Source organism: Panthera tigris, chromosome B4, assembly GCF_018350195.1.
Source record: "Panthera tigris isolate Pti1 chromosome B4, P.tigris_Pti1_mat1.1, whole genome shotgun sequence".
NCBI lineage: Eukaryota > Metazoa > Chordata > Mammalia > Carnivora > Felidae > Panthera > Panthera tigris.
This window is the reverse complement of record NC_056666.1, coordinates 19,016,646-19,035,600: the sequence shown is the minus strand read 5'-3', so window position 1 is coordinate 19,035,600 and position 18,955 is coordinate 19,016,646. Positions and strand designations below refer to the sequence as shown.

Below are 18,955 nucleotides of genomic sequence, written 5' to 3'. Positions count from 1 at the left end.
GTATTGCCTCCACTTCATTATTTCACCAGTGCAGTAAATAATGATGTGGGTTCAGAGATTTGGAGATTAGGCTTGAGCAGAACGTGGCTCAAAATTGATGGTGGGGTGGCCTTAAGCCAGTCTCTTTACTCCTCTTGCTAGCGCGCCACCGTGAGGGTCAAATGTGACCATGCACGGAAAGTGCTTAGCACGCTGCCGGGCATGGAGTAAACATCCAACAAATACTAGAAAAATTATGGGGATGGGAATAGAAGACATGACGAACGGGATGAGGAAGGAGAAAGCAGGTGCATCCAGGGGAAATTGGTGTTCAGTATTCAAGTCCTTCCATTTCCTTTCTGGCTTGTTGTCTAAATTTTGTTTCCTCGGGTCTGACTGAAATAAAGATATAGTTGGATGACGTTATGTGCTTTGGCAATTAGCTTACAGTTCTCTCTAATGCAATTCAGGGTGCTTTCAGCCCTGGTAAAACCAGGGTAGATTACACAAGAGAGGAACAGATTGCTGGCAGTAGAACCCAACAGTCACGCACTGAGTCTTGACTGGGTTGGTCATTGGCGCTGGGACCTCTGGGAGGACGGTGTGTGAGGTAGCTTCTCGGTCCTTAAGGCGTCGAGTGTACTGGAAATCGCATTATTCCAGTTCAGTTCAGTTCCATTCAATTCGGTTTATTTTAGTTCATTTCATGCTTCAGCCAGTTGTAGAATGAAACTGGATCCTAAGGTAGCAGCATAAATGATCAGAAGGCTCTGATCTTAGGTCATTGTGATTTGAGAGGGGAAAAAAGGAACAAAGAAAAAAACTCTGCTAATCAGCCTGAGTGTCCTCTCTTCTTGCCTGATTGTAAAAAAAAAAAAAAAAAAAAGGAAGTTATAGAGTGAATAAAGGAACCAAGATGTATCGCTCATATAATCATAAAAGGGCAATAAAATTATGTTGATGAAGGGGATCAAGAATTCTTAGAGCCAAAACCAAACCAGACCTAAACTGTTCTCTGAAAATGAATTTTCCAAGAGGGCTTCGCCCCTCCCCCCACTTGAATCCTTCATTTCTTCTGTCTATAAATATGTCCATTCTTACATAAAAGTTAGTAAAAACAATTGAATAATTAAAAGGGGAAGCTAAATATCTAAATCTGTGCCTTTAATGTACCTTAATCTCAAAAAAGAATTTGCTTTTGAACTGAAGAAGCAATTCTATATCTATCTACCTATCTATCATCTTTTTTTTTTCTAGACCACCAGTAACAAACCTGTAGTCTGACAAAGTCAGAAATCTAATCCCCAAATCCTGGGAGACTGATAAGAAACCTGGCACGGAAGGGCCGAAGAGGTCATCAGACCCTCGGTTCAGTGAAAAACTCCTGCAGTTGTGGACAGAGAAGACTGGACAAGATGTGAGTCAAGGTGTCTCAAATGTGTTCATTATTAGAGTGTTGGTGCATTGAGGGGCTCAGCCAACTCCCAGTAAAACCTCCACTTCGTGAAAAATCTAATGAGTTACAGATCACTGCGGACAAACCTGTAGTCTGACAAGATCTGATATATTGATCCGCAATGAGCGGCAGGGGGTGCCTTCAGAAGCGCCCAGAATGCACAAGGGGAAGTGTCTTTTACAGACTTTGTGTTCTCACTGAAAGGTTCTGAGGAGGGTCCAGTGGAAGCCAGTGGGAATCAGTTCTAAATCCTTGGCTGTTTCTCAGCAAGTTAGTGAAGATTAACTAAGAATTACATGTGGTCATGTGGCAAGGAACGTTTAGCAATTAGATACCCCCCGTAATAGATGAGTTACAGTGATGTAGGGCTGTGAGCGTCTTTGGTGACAAAGCAGGGTTCCCTTAAGAAGAAAGTTGTTATGGCATTTTACACTTGCTGCATATGGCCTTGGGAGGAACAGCATTTCCTTTTGATTACACAGCTGGCTTTATGGTGTCCCCTCTGCCTGATTACCAACAAGGTTCCTTGTCGCCTTTGCAATCAGAATGGACTATCACTCTTGCAGTGCTGGACAGGTTTTCCTTCTCATACGCATATATGAGAGATTTATATGTGAAAAATAGCATGTAAAATTTGGAAACGGGATCCCCATTCATTTATTCAAATATTCAAATTCTATGCTAATAGATGCCTACAGGTTTCAGGTTAGAGAAAATTTCTATTTTTAAGCTACAGAGACCCAGTGGGTTGGAACTGAATCTGAATTACCTTAAATATGAATCTGAGTGATTTTAAAATATTAGCACATTTTGGGGGGGGGGATGTTAGTCGGGAAAGGGTTGGGACAGCCTGTAGAAAGGCCCAAATTAAATATTCTGTCTTCCATGGAAAGCAGCTCAGCCTTTCCTGAAGCCGTAGAATGATGACAAACATTCCCCACTTATTCCGGAGAGAATTTAGATGCTGTTAGTGAAAACAACAACAACAACAACAACAAAATCTATCCCCCCCCAACAGGTGTTGTCCACACAGTGAGGGCTGCATTTATGTACTGTTTCACTTCCTGACATATCAAAAAATGGCGTGGCATGCTAGAGGTGTGGTAATTATTTCCCTGTCGTTAGATGGAATCTTGGTGATGGATGGAGAAACTCTATTGGCAATTTATAAGTTGTGTGACCAATACGTTTCTCTGGGAATAGATAAATGTCTTGTTTTGTCAAAATCTTATTATTCTGATTTATTTGGTTGACTTTTGTGTTGCCAGAGAAGTCCTATGATCGATTGGGATGCATTCCGTTTTATTTATTATTTATTTATATTCATGTTCAAGAATTAATGTGTTGCCTAAAAGCCACCCGGAGTGAATACGTTAGTACCTCTCCTTTTTTGTCCGCACTTTTACAATGATTTGGGGCCTTTCGGAATAGTGCCTACAGTTACTATGAGTTAATAATATGTTGCCTCAGCAAAACTGTCTTTGACGGTCGTGGGATGGATTTTCCTGAGCCTTTTCTGAAAAGCAGCAGCAGGACCACCATAGTCATCATCTTTATAATTGCAATCAAGTGATATCACTTCAAGTACCACGGATTCAAATTAAACAGAGACAGCTCTTGCTTTCGGGAGAACTAAAATGTAAGAAGAAGACCACCGTCATAAAACAGATACGTTAAGACTATAATCAAATAAATACGTGAAGAGATTAAATGTGATGCTCCTTTAGGGTCAAAAGCTTACAAAATTCAGCAAGAAAGAGAAATTTGGAGGCTTATAAATTTTGGCTTCTAAAAACGTTTCCCTTTTCAGTAAATTGGACTCTGTAATCTCTCCCCTACCTCCTCTTACTGTGTTTGGATTGTTTACATCTTAATGTATAGATCTGATTTCCCTTGAGCCTAACGAGGCACAGAAATTATTCCCAGTCTCTTAGAATAAAGGCAAAATCAGACGTAATGCATCTTAAGGTTAATCTCCACTTAAATTAACAACTGTATAACAATATTTATACTTATGTATGAATATATCACATTGACACCTGCTACATATTTTATTTTATGAATTAATGTGAAATATGCATTATGGGGAATTGTTATCTACACATCCCCTCCTTAGTGTCTGAGGCTTCTGAAGAGCAGGCTTCCCACCTGGATTAATTCAACCCAGGTGTCTTATCTGTGTATCCTGAATTTGAAAATCATTCGATCCAAATTAGTTGAGATCACACCACTTACATTCTATGGACTATTCTGATTTGCGTTGCCAAAGATTCTCTCCTTGACCAAACTCTATTTAGACTCCCTTGAATTTCTCAACCCAGCTTCGACTTTTGGACTTCTGTGTTCCTCGTTGCATTGTCCAATTTTAGCAAGAACCCTGCTAAGTTGGTTCAGCTAGAACCCTTCGTGCTCCATATCTGATAACTCTGGATATTTAACAGGGGTTCTTCATCTTCCATTGTCTGCCGGGTGATGTCTACTCACTCTGGCCAGCCTTCAGCACAAATCCTATTACATGGGTTTAGCCAGAATCCACCCTACCCCTGATATCTTCCCTTCATAAGTTTCCATCCACTGACCCCTCCCGGGTTCCTTGGCTCCTCCCTTATCCCAGTTGCCCCTGTTGTATTCGAAGTGGAGTCCAATCTTGTCCTCACTGCAAGGTGCTATTTTAGGGGTCCCTATAACCATTGTGATGTCCCCCTTGAATAAAATCTTTCTTATCATCTTTATCAGGTGTCAGTGAGGGGCTCCTCGGTGACTCAGTTGGTTGAGCATCCGACTTCGGCTCAGGTCATGATCTCCCGGTTTGTGAGTTTGAGCCTCACAACCCGGGGGTTCTCCACAGTGTGGAGCCTGCTTTGGATTCTTTATCTCCCTCTCTCTCTGCCACTCCCCTGCTTGCACGCCCTCTCTCAAAATAAATAAACATTAAAAAAAAAAGCCCAAGTGTCATTGAATAATAATTTTTTCTTTCACAGTGTTAAAACATATTGAAGCCTATATAAAAGGATGGTTGACCCTATCCAAGTCAGAGTTCTGTGGAAACAATCATAAGGCGTATTTACCTATAAGTGAAGAGCTGTTGATTATCGGGTACAAGGCTGATCATAAAACTACAGCAATATTGGAAAGGCAAATGAGATCCAACCTCTGTAGAATTACTTACGTTATTCTGATAGTTGAATGATTTTGCATTTCTGATCCATCCAAGATTAACATTTTTCTCAACATAAATACATGATTACTGTAATAAATAAATAAAAAATAAATGATAAATTATTTATTTTTTATGTTTATTTATTTTTGAGAGAGACAGAGACAGAATGCGAGTGGTTTAGGGGCAGAGAGAGAGGGAGACACAGAAGCAGAAGCAGAAGCAGGCTCCAGGCTCTGAGCTGTCAGCACAGAGCCCGATGCGGGGCTCGAACTCACAAGCTGTGAGATCATGACCTGAGCCGAAGTCGGACGCTCAGCTGACTGAGCCACCCAGGCACGCCCCCCCCATTTTTTTTAAATTTTTTAATGAATAAATGATAAATTCTGTCACTTGGAGAAACATTTTCTTTCAGCCTTTTAAAACCGTTACTGATTTGAAATACATACTTCTTTGTAAAATTTTAAAATCATACTATTCTTACACATTTTTCTTTTCACTTAATATTGTCAGCAGCATTTCCCTATATCATTAAACAATCTTCAAAGAGTGATATTTAATGACTTTTAAAAATTCCATTGTGTGGAAGTGCTATCTTCCCCTCCCCCCATTTATTTCCTATTGTCTATTGGGTTTGTGATTCCTTTTAGGGTTTCTCTTTGAATTAAGTGTATTGCATAACCGTGAAGATACGTGTGTGAGGGCATATCAAATAGCCTAAGTTAGGGGCTAAGTATAAAAAAAAACCTCTAATTTTTATATAAACGTTCCAACTGGTTTAGGAAATGTTTTTAAACAAGGTTTTATGCATTTCTTCTTAAATATGCTTTGTAAAAGCTAGGAGTTTAAAAAGAATTGATACATTGTGGGTGCAGGTGTTTTCAATTTTTTGACATTATGATTTAATTTACTTGACTAACTCTAAATTCCTCTAAATCATCTCCCTATGACCTCAGGAAACCTTGGTATTAATGCTTGGGGAAGAGCTAGGCTAGAGAATTATAATGTGATGCTCCAACTCGTCCTGATGGCTCAATGCGAATCCTGCATAGTTTAGCATTGCCTTTGGGCATGGTATCTAATTCTGTGTTTACAGTGTTTGATGAAATGAAAGATGTCACAGTTTATATTGTACAAGTCAGAACTTATAGAAGAAAAGCACTTGTTAAATCTTGAAGAAAAACCGCACACAATTAACTGACAGTGGAATTTCTGGAATCCTGGATTCACTGCCACAGTTCAATGAGCACAAGTCTATTGATCAATTGGATTACTCCTGATTGCATTGATGTCCGGAAAATCAGAAGGCGAAAAAAGGAGAAAACTGTTTTCAGTGTGAATATAAGAGTAATAAATGGCATGTGGATTCTGAAAGGCATTTGGTTTGGACAAAAATTTAGATCTAAAAACTGTGTTTTTCTCTCTGCAGGGATATATGGATGTGTGTGTGTGTGTGTGTGTGTGTGTGTGTGTGTGGAGAGGGAGAAAATCGATTACAATAAAAATACTCTAGCCATCTGTCATTGTAGAATGCAATAAATAAATATGCAAAATATGAGAGTCAACTTGTGAAACATGAAGGAAACTTAGAGCCTATCCAGCCATTAGATTTTGGAACTAAGGAAACTGAGACTCTGGAAAGGAGGTGACTAGATTCCAACCACCCCATCTAGAGCAATTTCCGCTGTACTGTAGAGTTAGAAGACAAGACAGACTTTGGTTATTAAATTATCACAGTACCATTTCTGGTCTACGGTCACTGCCGTTTACAGAGACATGCATCTTCCTGACGACTACTGGATTTCTAAGATAGTAGTCATCTCTCTGGGAATGCTTTTTTTTTTTTTTTTTTTTTTTTTTTTTTTTTTTAGGTCTTTGCATTGGGAGACAGATAAAAAAGAAGTCTTATCTTCTGTCTGAAAGGCCGATGTTTTTCCTATCACTACTCACTTCCTGGATAACCACATATAGACACATGACTTTGAACTGTGTGGAATGTGTCCAAAATGTAAATATTTAAATGCATTCCCAGGGCGCCTGGGTGGCTCAGTGGGTTGAGCGTCCCACTTCGGCTCAGGTCATGATCTCACAGTTCGTGAGTTCGAGCCCTGTGTCAGGCTCTGTGCTGACAGCTCGGAGCCTGGAGCCTGCTTCACATTCTGTGTGTCTCTCTCTCTGCTCCTTCCCTGCTCACATGCTGTCTGTCTCTCAAAAATAAAGAAAGATTAAAAAAAATAAAATAAAATAAATGCACTCCCTTACACGTCTAGCTGGTGTATCAAAGGGACTGCTTGACATTCCATTCAGCTGTCTAATAAAATAACCCAGTGTGACAAGTCCCAGACTGAAATCTTGGTTCCCCAACACACAAATCTGTTTCCTCTCCACATTCCCCATTTTAGTAAGGGCAACTCCATTTTTCTAATTGTTCTGATCCCCAAATTGGAGTCATCTTTGACTCTTGTCCGAACCTTCTGGTCCAGTTTCCTTTCTAACCACTCTCATTGCTATCCCTGTGTCCCAGCCGTTAGCATCTAGTACTGACTATGTTGCAAAAGCCTCCACATGGCTCTGGAGCTTTCCTCTGGCTCCCCTATGGCCCATTCTCCACATGAGGGCAAAATCACCTTACTAAACTCATAATTAGAGCAAGACACTGCCTGTTTGAACTCCTGCAAGGCTTCCCATCTTTTTTTTTTTTTTTTTTTTTTAGCTTTTTTATTTATTTGGGGTGGGGAGCAGAGAGAAAGGGAGAGAGAGAAAGCCAAGTAGGTTCCACGCTCAGCACAGAGCCCAGTGCAGGGCTCAACCCCACGACGCTGGGATCATGACCTGAGTCAAAACCAAGAGTCAGATGTTCAACCGACCGAGCCCTCCAGGCACCCCAAGGCTTCCCATGTTAATCAGAGTAAAATCTGAACTCTTTACCACAGATCATAATACCTTCTTCTTGCTCACTCTTCCTCCTGTTCACTTTAACTGAGCTACACTGGCCTCTCGGGTGGTCGTAGGATACCCCGCACATGTGGCCGCCACACCGTATGGGTCTTTGCTGTTCCTTCAGCCTGGAACGCTCTTCCTTCGGATACGCATATGGCTCACTTCTTCACTTCATTCCGGCTTCTTGCTAAGATCTCCTGCTCAAAGAGGCTTCTCTGTCACCTTGCCGAAAATAGCACATTCCATCACTCTTTATCCATTCCCTTCTTTATCTGTCTTCTTAGAGCTTTCCATTGCTGGAAGAACATTTTATATTTATGTGTTGATGTTTTCCTCCAGGTTACATTAGAATGTAAAGCACCCCGAAAACAGAGACCTTTTCTGTTTTGTTTTCTGTTGCATCTGCAGTACTTTCGATAGTTATTATTTACTTGCTGAATGATAAAATGTTGATTTTTCATGTGCCAACACCGGAGCAAGGACTGACTTCTAGCAAGAGTTAGGAACCCAAACAAGCACCTTCGCTGGCCTTGACTAGGAGGTCTTAACTGGTTCTAGTCTTTCTCTGCCTCTCCGTGACCACAGTGATCAGCTCTCACAGTTGAACTAAGCGAGAGCAGCATTGGTTTGGTGGCCTGTGATCTCTCTTCTAGTTGAACTATGTCTTTGATTCTTCTATCTATTGTTAAGAGTCTTTAGTTAGGGTCCAGTTAAAGTTAGGAACACAAGAGTGGCCGTGAGAAAAATCCCAGTCATACCTGGTTATACCCACGGGCAGACTTCAGGGGCAGGCTACTTTGCAGGTGCCATCTATCTACGTGCAGAGAGATGTTTTATTAGGGCTATGAGATAGTAAGAAGGAGGTATATTGATCTCTGCTCCCAGTGCCTGGCATAGAGCTCCTGACATGCTTGCGATCTCCTACATCATAAGAGCATGAGGAACATCTTTTGTTCTGCTATCTGGTCTGTGACCCCGGTTCCTGACACAGAGCTCCTGAATCCCTTGGAATTTCCTGGGTGGTAGCAGTGTCTTTTGCTCTAACGAGGCGACTCTCGGTGGGCTCCTGGATGGGGGATGCTCACTAGAAAGACCAAACCATGATCAGCCCTGCCCCCCTTCTCTGGAGAGCGGAAGGCTAGACATGAGTTAATAATTGATCATGTTTATGTGAGGAAGTCTCCATAAATCCCAATAATACAGGCTTTAGAGAGCTCCCAGGTTGGTGAACACAGGAGGACGGTGCACCCAGCTCGACAAGGACGGACACTCTGACACTTGGGAACCTTCCAGACCTCACTCTATGTATCTCTAAATCTGGCTGTTCATCTTTGTCATATCCTTTACTAAACTGGTAAAGGTAAGTGTTTCCCTGAGTTCTCTGAGCTGTTCACATAGTCAAATCCAAGGAGGGTGGAGGTCATGGAAATGTCTCATTTATAGACAAGTCAGACAGAAGTGGTGGGTAACATGGGGACCTACCACATGAAATGGAAAATAAAATGGGGGCAGTCTCATGGAACCGTTCCCTTCACCTACGGGATCTGATGTTATCTGCCGGTAGTTAGTGTCAGAACTGAGTTTAATTGGAGGACCCCAATCTGGTGTCACACAATTGCTTGTCGTGGGACAATCGCCACACAGCGGGTGTCAGAAGCATTGTGAGTGTGGTAGCAGCATGTAAGAGAGAACACAGGAGAGAGACTGAGGTTTTCCTACACAGGGCTTCATAAATAACCAATTAAAGACCAACAATAACAGGTGAGTTAAATTAAAAACAGAGAGTTTGAGATAATGTTAAAATAGGCTTTGATTAAAATCAGGGTTGGGGCGCCTGGGTGGCTCAGTCAGTCAAGCGTCCGACTTCGGCTCAGGTCATGATCTCACAGTCTGTGAGTTCGAGCCCTGCATCGGGCTCTGTGCTGATGTCTCAGAGCCTGGAGCCTGCTTCCGATTCTGTGTCTCCCTCTCTCTCTGCCCCTTCCCTGCTCATGCTCTGTCTCTCTCTGTCTCAAAAATAAATAAAAACATTTAAAAAAAAAAATCAGGGTAACCGTCAAAAATGAATTGTATGGTTTTTGAGCTCGCTGACTAATGCATAATAAATGTTTTTCCCTTCACTGTCTTTGTCAGCTTATTTTATGTAAACCTTTCACCGCGACGTGAAGGAAAAGTTTGGGTTGATCTGAAGGTTCTTCATGGTCTCCTAATCATTTTCTAAACTCTATGGCAGATGTGGGAAATAAAGTCAGCAGCAATTCCCATGAGGGGACAAGGGCTGAAAAATTAATAATAATAATAATAATAATAAAATATATATGTAATAATATATAATAATATATAATATATAATATATAATACATAATATATAATATATGTAATAATATATAATAATATATAATATATATAACAATATATATTATAAATAATATATAATAATATGTACAACATATAATATATAATATAATAATAATAATAATAATAATAATAAAGGGCTCCACGAAGTTCATGCCCATGCTTACCTGTCTGTACCTAGGAGAAATCTCTAGGCTGCGTAGCACACGGCCCTTCAGGGCTGCCTCGGTATGTAAGGTTAATCTCCTTTCTTACAGCAAGGCAAACTGACTAAAAAGAAACTTTGCTACTTGCTTTCTCTTCCTCTGAAAGGCTAATCATCTATATTCTAAATCCTCTGGCTTGTTGGCTTAGAAAAAGTTACTGCACTCGTGCTATGATCATCATTTTTATTTTTTTTAAAAAGGCCATTCTTGAAAAGAAGTTCAACAGATAATTTAAGTTTGTGATGTGAAACTCATTTCTGCTAATGGGAGACAAATCATTATTTCTCTAAAGGCTGTCTATTCATAGTAATAGAATAATTCAAGCAAATTAAAAATGTGAAGACATTTTTCATCGAGCCACAGCGAACAATCAGCCGACACAAAGCATGGCGTGCTAGGAAACAGATAATACAACGATGAAGCTTTTCTATAGAGAGAAAAGGACTTCAATTAAAAAATATAAACTTACTCAATAGGCTACATGGTACAAAAAGAAAGAGTAGCTCCAGAATTTGTCCTTACCCACCGGGAGTTAAATCCTCCGTGAAGTTGACCCAACTTAATTACCAAAATAATTATTTTCTTTATGTTCCGGATGAAAAAATGTGGAAGTCCTGAGGTTTACTAAGCCAGGCAAGGACACACAGCCACTAAGGGACAGGGGCCGGATTTGAGGTTAGCCCTGACTCCAAATGTCATGTTTTTCGGCTTCACCGCACTGTCTCTCCTCCGTGCCGTTAATTTTGCATCGATCTTAAGAGCTGGTGTTATATTGATTTTTCCCAGCCCAAGCATTTCAGCCTACTTTTCCCCCTAAGTTTCCCTGGAAGTGTGATGCTCAGACTTCAACACACCCAGCGATTCAGGCTCGAGTGATTTGGGGAACGCTCGGTACGCTTTGAACTGCTGGTCTGTCCTTCTGTTACATTTAGGCTCACACCCCTTTAAACAACCAGGAGACTCACGTCCCGAATGCGATTGTAGCCAGCGACTGGAACCGAAGCCTCAAAGAAAGGAAACTTGAACCTGCTTCAAGAGGAAAGTCACTCTCCCTCAAGAGAACTTGGCAACAAGAAAGCAGAATTTGGTTTGTGACTTGACCTTGCCTTAATGATGGCGTTGGCTCTTTTTCTGTCTTCCGTTCGGTGTCTCTGTGAAGGTAGCCTGCTGGGAAGTCTCCACTGGGTATTGTCCTTCAGCATTTTTTGCCCCCGTTTGAACTTAGGTATGAAGACTAGATATATATATATATACATATATATATATATGTATATATCTATATGTATATGTATATATATGTATATATATATGTATATATCTATATGTATATGTATATATACATATACATATATACATATATATATAATCACCGTCTCACTTGCCAGTCATAAATTTTGAAATTCTAGCTTGGTGGGTCGGAAATGGAAACTGGCAATTTGACGATCCACAGAGTGAATGCCTGATGACCGTGGGCCAGCCCGGCGGTCGGCCATCTGCGAGAGACGTTCAAACGTCTCTCCCAGGTAATGAAACCCCTCCCGGGTAATGAAACATCACTGGAGGCGTGCTGGATAACTTTTGCGAGGGATACTGGGACAGACTGCTGCAAAAGGAAAAGGGAGGGCCATTCGTGTTTAGGATGGTGACCCCATTCCGTATGATTCTGTCACCACGGATACAGGACACTAGGCGTTTGTCAAGACCCATAAAAAGGGGTTGACAAAAGGGGGAACCCTCATGTAAACTATGGGCCTTGGTTCATAATAATTTTTCAGTGTTGGCTCATCCGTTACATCAACTGTACCACACCAAGGAGAGAGAATAATAGCAGAGACGGTGCGGGGCCAACTCATTGGATCTTCTGCTCAAGTTTTCAGTAAACCTAAGACCCAAAAGGGTCTACTAATGAAAAGCAAAAGGAAATGGGAGGGGCCTGCTTTAGTCATGATGGAAGCATGCGTTAGTCACAGTCAGTAGCTGCCTCTTACTCCTAATGCCCCTTCTGGAGGATGGGGTCCTAATTTTAGGGCTTCTCTTTTGTAGGAAAGGGTGTTAAGTCTGTAGCCAGTTAAATTGCTCTGGGCAATTAAGGAGAGACAGATGGTTTGCATCTTGTGTAAACAAAAGCTGAATGCACATTAAAGAGCATTGGCCCAATGGGGCACCAAATGCGACGCCCAGACAGCCACATGTTGGGGTTTCTGTGACTCCTATGTTCCGAGACTGATGGGCAAAGCTCACCTGAGTTCTGGGCTCTGTTTCCTCAAGGGCTCCTGTCGCTGGAGCCTGATGGGATTCTAGCCCCATGTGTGAGCTACTGTTTGCTGCTGGGAGGACAGCTGAGAGGCAGGGACACACAGAGGCCAGGGGACAGCCTCCTTCCCGGCCTCCCTGTTCCTTCTCCTTGGATGCACTGGGGACCCACTTTAGGAAGATTTCATCCTGGATCGATATTTCGGCACGGCTTTCAAGAATCTGAAGGTTCTATGAAGGGTTCCCATTGATTTTTTTCAGGGAAAGAGGGACATAAAAAGCTAATGTTTGTGAAGTGTCTTCATCTGAGATTATCTCTATTTAATGCCTATTCCTCCCAATGAAAAGTTTCACTTTTCAGTCTTGGAACAAATGAAAGGATGGCTAGTTTGTTGTTTATTCATTTTTAACAGATTTCCTGAGGTGCTCAAATCACTTTGTGAATACAAAATATTTCAGTATATGATATTGAAGCAAAGCAGGCATGTGCTCGATTAAAAAAATATCTGCCTCCATATCCGAAGAAAAAATAAACAAGAATGTTAAACAATGTTAAATGCAAACGGGGTATGTATTTTATGATATTATAGAAAAAAATGTCCTTAATGGAAATTACATGATTGGTTCCATTTGAAAAGTTTAAAATTTTCCGTTTTCATGTAACTTTCTGGTTAATAATATGAACTCATATTTCCTGATAGACTTACTAATGGTATGTGTTCTTCTACTTGGCTAACTGAAAAAGAGAGACCAAAAAAGAAAAAGAAAAAAAAAAACAAAGAAGAAAAGAAAGCAAAATTTGGAAAAGTATACTTAATGAAGGAGGGATTATAGAGTAGAAAAATGTTCTGATGGAAGATTAAAAGATCATATAGTTTAGCATTTTAATTTTAAATGTGTGGACCCAAATCACAAAATTAAAGGCAATGCAATACTGTGGGGCTCCTGGGTGGCTCAGTTGGTTGAGCATCTGACTTTAGCTCAGGTCATGATCTCGTGGTTCGTGGGTTCGAGCCCCACGTTGGGCTCTGTGCTGACAACTTAGAGGCTGGAGCCTGCTTCCGATTCTGCGTCCCCCTCTTTCTCTGCCCCTCCCACACTCATGCTCTCTCTCTCTCTCTCAAAAACAAATACATGTTTAAAAAAATTTTTGTTAAAGGCATGCAATATTGAGATGCTCTATTATGCTAATTACCAGCCCCACAACTCATGGGCCCAGAGGCCACTTCCGGTCTCCCTTGAACACACTCACATCAGGCTTGTCCCTACCACTGCTCTGAAGTAACTCTTGTCAATGTCCCCAGGGGTTCCCACGCTGCCTGGGCCAGTCATTATTTTGTGGTCATCCTGCCTACCTAGGAGCAGAATTTGGCACGGTTAACCACTCTCCTTTTTACACTAATTGAAGTAGCTTTGGGCATGTATGCCCCTTACTTATCACCAGCCTTATTCAGTCTCCTTAGCCAGTTCAGCCTTATTAGGTCTCTAAATGCTGGCGTGCCTTCAAGTTCATGTTACCTCTTTCCTTATCATCTCACCTGGTAATCGCCTGCCTTCTCCAGTCCTGCTCTCAGAGGAAACACCTGGTAATGTGTTTTGAACTTAATATGTCAAAACCTGCACTTTTAATGCCCTCTACTCCTTAACCTTGCTCTCCTGTCAGTAAATGGCAACTCTCTTCCTCTTTAATTGAACCAAAATCTTGGTCCTCTTACCAGAATAAAAAACTCCAGGGAGCTTGTAAAAGGCAAGGTGTTGTTACATAACGGTGTTGTTGCATAATGCTTTGCTCACCGCCCATTCTCCAGCATTGTCACAAAGATTTCGGCTCTCTTTCTTGTCTATTCCTGGGTTGCATGGGTCTTGCCTGTAGAACCACAGCACAGGCCAGGAATGTGGATGGAATTTGGATGGTTGCTAGGTTACCTGGTACATTCTACCCCTGTTTACTGTTCGCAGTGGAGACTCATAGAAGTGTGAGGTTTTCAAAAGGAAAAGAAACTCATCTGAGGCTTACTTATGAAAAATCAAAGAGTCAGTGAAATGCACAAATAAAAAAAAAATCCCTGACATTCTTCCTCTTTACTTCTAGAAAATATATTTCTAAGTGTATAAAATAGGATTGAAATTGGAAAAAAAAAATGAATGCTTTCAGAATCTTAGTGTCAGAACATGAAGTATTGACTGTAGACTGAGCCTGAGTGAAAATATTGCACTGAACATAGACGCTGAGGTATGGTAGGTTTCATTTAGATAGAAATGCACATATAAGAAAGGGCTGCTATTTTAATTTTATGATTTTTAGATACTGTCATTTACCATTCAAATCAATGCAAGAATGATTATATTAGATTCAGAGTGTTTAGAACAGTGTTTTTTTGCTTTATAAAATAATGAATATACTGTGCTTGGATACCGGGGTACATTATTGTAAGATATTTCTCTGGGCAATCGTGAATCACGGGGCCCCTTTCATATGACCGCTTGCTGAAGTTCAAAGTTCTCAGAAGCCCCTCAGCTGATGCACTGCTTTCAGGGTGTCTGCTGGACCAGCCCCTCCTCTCTAGACCTTGATGATAACATTGTAGTGAGCTTCCGGCTCTCCATTTTTTTACATCCGGGAATCTCTTAGTTGTCAGTCAAATATGTCTTTTATTTGGCATACTGCACCACCATGACATAGAGAAATAAAAAAAGGAAAAGAGTTTTAACAGGTTAACCAAAAATACGGTGTATAAAAATGTTACACAGAGAAATAATAACTCCTTAAACAGTACGTCTAAAAGATACTTCCTAAGATCCAATTATTACAAATTGCTGTCTTGTTTATGGCCACTGATAAAGCTAGTAGATATAACTAAAATGATAAAATAATATATTTCTAAAATACGTTAGAATAAAATCATGTGTGTTCACGTCAATTATATCCCATATAAAGAGAAATGTATATTTTGACATATATACCACCTATTTAGAAGAAAAGAAATGTCATCGAAATACTCCATTTTAAATATCTTAAAATAAGTCTAAGGATCCACAGATGATGTACAAATCTAAACATAAACTATAAATTCTCTTCAAGTGGTATATGCTTATGTCTAGGGAAAAGTTTGTTTGAAATGGATAACTATTTTTTTCACGCATTTTCTACATGGACACACCCCAAATTAAAAGCGATTGAGGGGTGCATGGGTGTCTCAGTCAGTTAAGGACTGGACTCTTGATTTCTGCTCAGGTCATGATCTCGCTGTTGTGAGATCAAGTCCTGTGATGGACTTTGTGCTTGACATGGAGCCTGCTTAAGATTCTCTCTCTCTCTCTCTCTCTCTCTCTCTCTCTCTCTCTCCCTCTGACCTTTCCCCCAATCACTCTCCCTCTCTCTTTCTCAAAAAAAATAGGGATTGAAAGTGAAAATATATTGCCACATTGGGTGTGAGTTTCATCCTCTGTTAATGTTTTCCATAATACTATTTAATAGCTGTCCAAAAATATAATTTTGGAAGGTCGTCTCTGTGAATATTTCAAACAAAATACAGGTATTGGGGGTGTGTGTATGAAGGTGGCATTTCGTGATGGTGAAAAGCAAAGGAGTACAGTTCTTTAAGACTTGTAGCCAGTTCTACCAGCCAGGTAGCAGTAGTGAGGTGAGAATAGTTAAGATTTGGGTCTGTTTGATGGGAGGGCTCACAAGGTTTGATAAAGGAGTCAAGGACGGGTTCAAGGCTTTCGATCAGAAGAACAGCCCGAAATAAAATTGCTATCGACTGAGATAAAGAAGACTAGGGAGTGGGGTAAGTTTAGGGGGATGTGGCCATCAAGAGTTTGCTCTGGCACATCTAGAGATACCCTAGGAATGTCATAGTGGAGAGTGCAAATAGGTAGAGGGTTCCGACCTGGGTAAACAGAAACACAGAAAGAGCAGAAGTGAGACGAACTCGCAGCCCAAATGCAGATGGGGCCCGTCTTTATTTTCCCTGTCCCTGGAGTGCTCTGAGGGGTGCCAATGCCAGTGACACATTTTGGTGGAGGTGGGGGTCTCTCCAGGAGAGAAATAGCCCAGGTTTTGAGACATCCCTGCCATTGTAGACACAGGCTTACATCACCGTTCAGGAACCACAGACATCAATGCATCCGGGAAACTTGACAAACTTTGACTTCTCCCGGTTCTTAGGGCAAATATAACCACGCTCGGGTGACTCCAGCTCCACAGTGTTCCAGAAAGCCTCCCAGAAACGCTACAAAAGATGCGTTAGAGTCTCTGAATATAAAAACTTTTTACACAGCAAAAATACCAAACGCACAAAATATATGAACCCATATAATTACCACAAATACAAAAACTGCGATAGGGCAAGACTCCTAAAACTATTTGCAAGGCGGTTAACAAAAGTGGTTAATATCAATATTGTACAAATAGAGTCTACAAGCCTGGTAAGAGAAAGACAGTAAAAATGGTCGAAGGTTATGAATAGGTACCTCACAGCAAAGTGACTCCTCGTGGTCAACACACACAGGACTACGATGCTATTGATTTATATTGGGGCGATAGCAATTCCGACAACTTTTATTTTTGCTCCAAATGCTTGCGTATAAGGTGTGAGTTTTGTATAATAAGTATGCAATATTTAAATAGAGGGGGAAAAAAGAGCTATTTTCATTGTGAACAAGAAAAACAATCTTGAGGAGACAGAAATAACGAAGGGGTGCCTGGGGAGACGCGGGAAACGACAACAAAGAACGCGAGCAGGGCTCACAGCAGGCAAGTCAGTCCTGGTGGTTCTGGAGACTTGTCAGCGGTTGGCGGAGCTCAGGCTGATGCCTTCTATTGCTCCTACAGTTTTCTCTTCCTGTAATGATTTCCCCCCTCATCACACATGCTGTTTGCCTGCTTCTACGAGTTTCCCAATAGTTCCCCAACATAGTTCAAAGGTACCTTGGAAATCTTAATTTATTATCTTCTGTTGATGTATCTTTAAAATAGGCTCCTAAAAGTATTCCAGTATATATTCCAGAATACTGGAATTCCAGTATTCCAGTTCCCAGCGTGTGCGTTTCGCATTGGACCGTGGGCAGGGAGAGGAGGGGTGTGTGGTAGCATTTGTGTCTCAGCAAGGGATGTCTGAATATATGCATAGGATTTTCTCAATCAATGAATTCTCAAATTAAAGGTGCCACCATGGCACTGAAAGTGGGGTGCGGGGTGGGTGGGGAGTGGTAGAGAGAGCAAATCCGCGGGGTTTTTTTTCCCTAGGTTGAAATTATAGCTTTCCAAGTCTGCTATTATTTGTCGAGAACAGAGAATTGAGTTTAATTCCGTTTAATTTGTAATTAAGCAGCTATCAGGTCAATCAGGATTGTGTTAAGTATAAACAGAGCTTTATAAGAGGTAGGGGATGTAGCCCTAATACTCATAAAACTTGAACTTGTCAGGAGATAAGATTTGTACACATGTGACAGTTCAAGACCATGTGTAATATAGCCCATAACAATTTCACACCAAGAGCTATGGGTGATCATTGGATGCCTTAATTTTGTAAATCAAGCTCCCCGAGGGGGATTTATTTCCCTCATGTTTCCTGCATTTGGGATATGTTGCCACCAGAGGACATAGTATTTCTTTTTTATTTTTATTGTTTTAAGGTTTATTTATTTTGAAAGAGAGAGAGAGAGAGAGCGGGGGAGGGGCAGAGAGCGAGGGAGAGAATCCCAAACAAGCTCTGTGCTGTCAGCACAGAGCCCTACACGGCTGGAACTCATGAACTGCGAGATCATGACCTGGACTGAAACCAAGAGTCTGAGCCTTAACCAACCGAGGCACCCAGGCGCCCAGTATTTCCTAATTTAAAGGAAAAAAAAAAAGATTTTAAAATTCCAGTCTGAGACTATCCTTAAGCTTTTTCTCTTTACCACTTCTCTCTAGTTCTTAATTGCGTGGGTAACAATATATTTTTCTGTAATAAATATTATAGCTGCTAAGGACTTGTCTTTATAAAACTTATTTGACATTTGAGTTTAGAGCAAATTTGGGAAATAAACAATTCTAGAGTATAATGAGATATCTTCCACCTTTCATATATGTTGTCATCCTCCTTTCCATTCCATGATTTTTCCTTCCTTATTAATCCTGACTTGAAAGATACCAGGACCCTTCTGATCCATTAATTATCTTTGAGATAGAAACTTTTCAGTTTACCTTCAACTCAGGTTCAGATTTAGCAGCATCAGATGCTAAAAGTTGCCATAGACTTCCTTTAGGGTCCCGGTGGCTCATTGATCCTTCCCGAAGCTGTCATGTAGGTTTATATAAAAATTTCTGTGGGTTTCCTCATCTATAGATGCTTGTGGTAGGTGATCTGAGATTTACAGTTCTGTTCTTTGATAATTCCCTTTTCAACTTCCCTCTCTCAGATAGCATGAAGAAAAGTCTAGTAGGGGAGAAAATAATCTTTACTCTCCCATTAGAGAATCTTTCTAGCCACATTTTTTTCCCCCAACCAAAAAAAGAAAAAAAGTATCTGTGCTAGAAAATGTAAATCCCTGAAATTACTGTGACCTCATGTACACAGAACTTTCCTGTTTTACTGTGTACATCTGTGCCTCATGAAGGAA

General features: G+C 40.8%; 1 long non-coding RNA gene across 1 annotated transcript; it reads right to left on the bottom strand.

The window, feature by feature from the left end:
- Positions 1-652: 652 nt before the first annotated feature.
- LOC122240568 lies at positions 653-14,228 on the bottom strand. Its single transcript, XR_006220348.1, has 3 exons — positions 14,062-14,228; positions 4,605-4,682; positions 653-837 (listed from the first exon to the last, which is right to left on the bottom strand). It is a non-coding gene; the product is annotated as an uncharacterized LOC122240568 (long non-coding RNA).
- Between the last annotated feature and the right edge of the window lie 4,727 nt (positions 14,229-18,955).